Source organism: Herpailurus yagouaroundi, unplaced genomic scaffold (genome assembly GCF_014898765.1).
Source record: "Herpailurus yagouaroundi ecotype Mexico unplaced genomic scaffold, PumYag 198, whole genome shotgun sequence".
Classification (NCBI taxonomy): Eukaryota; Metazoa; Chordata; class Mammalia; order Carnivora; family Felidae; genus Herpailurus; species Herpailurus yagouaroundi.
This window is the reverse complement of record NW_024412429.1, coordinates 7,345,027-7,351,026: the sequence shown is the minus strand read 5'-3', so window position 1 is coordinate 7,351,026 and position 6,000 is coordinate 7,345,027. Positions and strand designations below refer to the sequence as shown.

General features: G+C 40.7%; 1 protein-coding gene and 1 long non-coding RNA gene across 3 annotated transcripts in view; one reads left to right on the top strand and one right to left on the bottom strand.

The window, feature by feature from the left end:
- LOC121013075 (uncharacterized) overlaps positions 1-1,256 on the top strand; it is a 17,956-nt gene extending 16,700 nt beyond the window's left edge. The window contains exon 3 of the long non-coding RNA XR_005782488.1: positions 884-1,256. This is a non-coding gene — a long non-coding RNA (uncharacterized LOC121013075). The remainder of the gene's footprint in view (positions 1-883) is intronic.
- Positions 1-6,000, bottom strand: part of PRKN (parkin RBR E3 ubiquitin protein ligase) — a 1,360,680-nt gene that overhangs the window by 217,732 nt on the left and 1,136,948 nt on the right. The window lies entirely within an intron of this gene.

Genomic DNA, 6,000 nt, shown 5'->3' with positions numbered 1-6,000 from the left:
GGGTGCTTCATTGACAGAAGGCTTTGCAGGCATACTTTGCTTGCCAGGTCAGCCTTCTTAGATGAGAGCTCTCACACCTCCTCAGTTTACCTTCGATATCACACGGGTGCGTTTCCTTCCACCCAAATGATAAGTGTTCGATGATTCCCACTCTGAACTTGGGACCCAAGAGCTAGGCCTGGGTCAGTCTCCTAACTTGCTGGCCCAAGGAAAGTGTAAAAACACGTCAGTGGTTTGAATATTCAAAAGTCCTAAATCAAACTGAAATCAAACTGTCAAAAAAAAATTGTTTCACTCTTCGACAAATTCACCTGTATGAAGATCTGGAAGGTGGGGATTTATAACTCTCAGACACTAGGGAGGTCTGCTCCTCAACGTGACTGTTCTGGCACAGCTAGAGTCAGTCCCTGGACCTTGCTGCTCCTGTCATCTCAGATTCCTACCTCCCTGAAGGGCCTCTCACGTGTCCAGCTGGTGGGCCCGCAGGCTGTGTAACCCAGCCTCCATGAGTTACCCCTTGGTCACTGTCTTCAGCAAGACAGAGCCAGTTAAGGCCCCAGGGCTGTTTGTGCAGGGAATTTGGAAGCCCCATGTATTCAGGAACCCAGGAAGGGCTTGGATCCTGTGAGCTCTTGTGGGTTGAAGTGGGAGTGAAGGGCAGTCAGGGGCCTAGGGCAGGGCCCCTCGTGCTGAGGGAAGTACTTCCCACCAACGGCCCATCCCCATCCTCCTTCTCTTTCACCTTCCTGTAGTAACTGACCCTGGATCAACACACAGTCCGCAACACTGTTCCCCCTGGAGTTGTGAATTCACTTCTCCACTCTTCTCCCTGTTCTCTGACTTCTCCGTGTTCTTTGCTGTCTCTTCCATTCTCTTCCTCCAGCCAAACATGACTTCAATCTTCAGCCCATGGCTGCCCTGCTTCTCTGTCTCCACCTAGGTGCCTGAGTGCTTCAACAGTGTGCCTTCTGCCTGCCTCCAACAGCCAGCTCCTTTGCCTTCAGGGTCCAGGGACCACATTCAAGTCAAGAAGCTCCATGGTGAGCGAATTATGCCCTCCTCCATGACTGCTTCCACGGTCTGTTTTGGTGAATCTGAGTTGGCTCTTAATGATTCCATACACCTTATAACTGCTCACACTATTTAATTTTTTCCCCAGTTGATGGCAGAAACTGATATCAAACTCATTGCTTTGCAGTTTTTGAGATTCAATCCTTCTTCATTTTGAAAAGTTAAAAAAAGTCCACCTCCCAGACTCTACACTGTGTTCTTTCTTCGTGGCAGTTTGAAGACCCTAGGCAGTGCCTCTGAGTTTATACACGGATGCGTTTGCAGACCCACGGCGCTTACAATACTTGTGGATTCTTCCTCCTGTTCTCACTTTTCTTACACACAGGTTCCTCCTGAAATTGTTTCTTCTGTCCTTTCCAAGATGGGAAACATTCTCTTTGCTCAAGAAAACAGGAAAGACCGGGATTGGAAAGCTTTTCTGTCTAACGTAGATCTGTCTTCTTCAATGAGGGCCTTTCTCTGGAGTCTCTGTTGACTTTAAAAGCCTGTTTTGTTATCTTTGGTCATTGAGACTAGAATGTCATCTCCTTCCTGGCTTATCCAGATGATACGTTCACAGGTTTGTGCTTTTCTCTTGCTTTCTCCCCTATTAAATACTCATTCATCTCTCCCACCTGTTTTCTAAAAATCTGAGCTCACTGTAAATAAAAATAAGTTGCCTCTTTGGTATTAAAATGAAGAAGGACATTTATTTTTACAAAAGCATATGAAGACAGAATTGAATCCTAGTTTTTTTTAAAAGGATAACTTTGAAACTGGGATTTTCACTTTGATTGATATCTATAACCAACATTTACTTTCATTCTGTTCCATACCATAAAGACTATTTTAGAATCTGATTCAGAATCTCCTCAGGAAAATGCATTACAAAGTTGTGGGTCATTTCCACAAAGTCACTGGTAGCTATTAAAAAAAAAAAACTCAAAAAAACAAAAAACCTTTGGGGGATTAACTGAGTACAACTTTTTTAGAAAGCTCTTGCTGAATTTCCTCAATAACCATGCTGTGAGGTTGAGGAAACTCATTTGGAAAATATATTCCATTGAAAAGCATTAAAAGCCACATGAGTCTTCAATCACTATTTTTCCTTTTAATTTCCTTGCAAATCATCACGGGGCAATTGTGATATCCTTTGGGTTCAATGGAAAACCGTGAGCACCCGGGCTTGGGATAAAAATTGAAATGGATTTCAGCTCTCTGATGTGCTACTGGCACTGGCCACATGACACAAATAATCTGCAATTTGCAGATTGCTGCTGTTTGGTGTGAAATGCTTTCAGGATTAATTTCTCTCTTGGCTATAGCTTAGAATCCCTAATGCAGGCTTGACAATTACATTTACCTTCTATTTTTCCCTTAAGTGCAACTTTGGAAAGGAAACTGGCTAACGATGAAATGGCATCAAAAATAAATGATGATTCCATGTGATCAAAGACAATGCAGCAAGACACTGAAAGACTACTTTTAATCACAAGCCAAAACAGGGTGGGGCACACCTGAAGGCCAGATCTGTGGGTGGGTTTCACGAGCTTTTTTCTCCCTCAGTGAAGCTGGGTTGATTAGGGTCTCTGTACTTTGCCGAAATGGCCATTTCTGAATTAGTCTGAGAGTCAAGTGCTCATTGTTTCCATGGAAAACTCACTAAGACACCTTGACTGAGCAACCAAGCGACTGCATTCAAAGTTAGCAGTAGGACTTGATATAATCAAATTTCAAAGCATTATTACTTTGACAAATAGAACCAGGCTCATCTCAGTAATTTCTCTGTGTGGGTAGATTTTTATTTGTCTGTGAAGGTTCTTTTATGCGTTACTTTTCAAAACCAACACTTGATGAGTCCAAGACTCTCTAAACCAGTTAAAAGGAATCTTTTTTTAAAAGGTATTTTTAAATGTTTATTTATTTTTGAGAGAGAGAGAGAGAGAGAGAGAGAGAGAGAGACAGACAGAGCATGAGTGAGGAAGGATCAGAAAGACAGGGAGACATAGAATCTGAAGCAGGCTCCAGGCTCTGAGCTGTCAGCTCAGAGCCCCATATGTGGGGCTTGAACTCATGAACCCTAAGATCATGACCTGAACCAAAGTCGGACACTTAACCAACTGAGCTACTCAAGTGCCCCTAAAAGGAATCTTGAAGGGATTCATCTTGCATTTAGCAATTTTACTTAGAGGTACGTTTCAGAGAGAAACTTAGCCAGTCACACAAAGAATATTTACAAGAATATTTAGAGCAACATTTCTATTAAAACAGCAACAACAAAAGAAAACCTCTGAAATGACCATTAAGAGGAGAGACAAAGCTATCCAACAAGTACCCATTGTGCACCCCTTTGGTGCCAGGCCCTGTAGGGAACTTGGGCCACGTTGGTGGAGAAATTAAAAAAAAACACAAAAATCCTTTCTTGGAGCTTGTGTTCTAAGGGAGGATAGATAATTCAAATAAACTAATAAAGAGGAAAATTAGATAATACTTTTAGAAGGTGATGAGCACTATGTCAAAAAGCAAAAAAACAGAACAGTGTCAGGGAGACAAGAGTAGGTGAGATAGTTTTAAATAAGGTACTCAGAATCTATCTCCTCATCAGAAAATCACATTTAAGCAGAGACTTTTAGGAAGTGAGTTAATAAGAATTACTTGGGGTGAAATGTAACAAATAGACAAAAACGTAAAGTCAAGAAAAAGGCTGCGGTAGTTCACACCTGGTACGATATCATTTATAAGAAGTCCACAAAACCTACTGAACACTATGGATTCATACAAATACTGTAAGAGTATAAAGTCATGCACACAAATGTTAAACACCAAATTCAGGGGAAGACGTAGGGTGAAATAGGATCATGGAAAAGGGGAGGGGATGCTTCCAATCTGTCTTTAATATTTATAAAAGAAGGTTTTAAACCTAAGCAAGTGAGCCTAGTTAAAAGAGTCTCTTTTAAAATGGGGTTGGATCAAACTTTTAGAGGAGGAAACAGGCAGTAACCTCTTTGACCTCGGCCGCAGTAACTTCTTACTTGACATGTCTCTGGTGGCAAGGGAAATAAAAGCAAACATGAACTATTGGGACCTCATCAAGATAAAAACCTTCTGCACAGCAAAGGGAACAATCAACAAAACTAAAAGGCAACCGATGGAATGGGAAAAGATATTTGCAAATGACATAACGGATAAAGAGTTAGTATCACAAATCTATAAAGAACTCACCAAACTCAACACCCAAAAAACAAATAATCCTGTGAAGAAATGGGCAAGAGACATGAATAGACACTTCTCCAAGGAAGACATCCAGATGGCAGAGACATGAAAAGATGCCCAACGTTGCTCATCATCAGGGAAATACAAATCAAAACCACACTGAGATACCACCTCACACTGGTCAGAGTGGCTAAAATGAAGAACTCGGGAAACCACATGTTGGTGACAATGTGGAGAAAGGGGAACCCTCCTGCACAGTTGGCGGGAATGCCCCTCTGGAAAATAGTATGGAGGTTCCTCAAAAAATTAAAAATAGAACTACCCTACAACCTAGCAATTTAACTACTAGGAATTTATCCAAAAGATACAAAAATGCTGATTTGAAGGGGCACATACACCTAAATGATTATAGCAGCACTATCAACAATAGCCAAATTATGGAAAGAGCCAAAATGTCCATCAACTGACGAATGGATAAAGAAGATGTGGTGTATGTGTGTACGTATATATGTATGTATGTATGTGTGTATGTATGTATGTACATACCCACACGATGGAATACTACTTGGAGATGAAAAAGAATGAAATCGTGCCATTTGTAACAACGTGGATGGAACTGGAGGCTATTTTGCTAGGTGAAATGAGTCAGTCAGAGAAAGGAAAGGTAGATACCACATGATTTCAGTCATGTGGAATTTGAGAAACTTAACAGATGATAACAGGGGAAGGGGAAGTAAGAAAAATAGAGAGGGAGGCAAATCATAAGAGGCTCTTAAATACAGAGAACAAACTGAGGGTTGATGGGGGGTGGAAGGAGGGGAAAATGGATGATGGACATTAAGGAGGGCACTTGTTGGGATGAGCACTGGGTGTTGTATGTAAGTGATGAATCACTGAGTTCTACTCCTGAAGCCAAGACTACACTGAATATTAATTAACTTGAGAATAGTGTGTGTGTGTGTGTATATGTATATGTGTGTATATATATGTGTATATATATATATAGTGTGTATATATACACATATACATACATACACATATATATACACACACATATATATGTATACATATATGTAAATACAATACGATACGATACGATACGATACGATACGATACGATACGATACGGTTGGGAGGCCCTGAGGGAAGAAGAACTTACATCCTCATTAGGAGGACATGAGAACTTCTTGAACTTTTCAAGCTAGCTATGGCCTTCAGCCTGGATTATCTGAATTCTCCACTTTGAAAGGAGTCAATCTGGTTTCAGGAGCTTCAACCACTCATTTGCATGTTAACCGATCCTGTTTAAAGTAGTTTCAATCCGGTTTGTACAGAGGATCTGAATGAGAACTGCACTCAGGACCTTTCATCTTTATAATCTGCCCCCTCTTTGTCTTCCTCATAACACAGGTTTCTACCTGAACCTGTGTCTCCCGAATTGCAACTCTAATTGCTCAAATAAAGGTCTACTTGCTTTAATTTCCAGGTAATTCTTTTGTGGTCGACACCTTTCTTATAATAATTGCTAAAAATAAGTTAACATTTCTGTAACACTTAACTATGGAGAAAGCACTCTTCTTGGTGCCTCGTGTTAAAATAACTCATTTAGTCTAGCAACAACCCTGTGAGAGGGGTACTATTAGTGTCTATTGACAGATGATGAAACAGAGACATAAAAATATTAATTAACTTGGCAGAGTTCCATGAAGTAGTGAGCATAGTCGGACATAGACAAAGC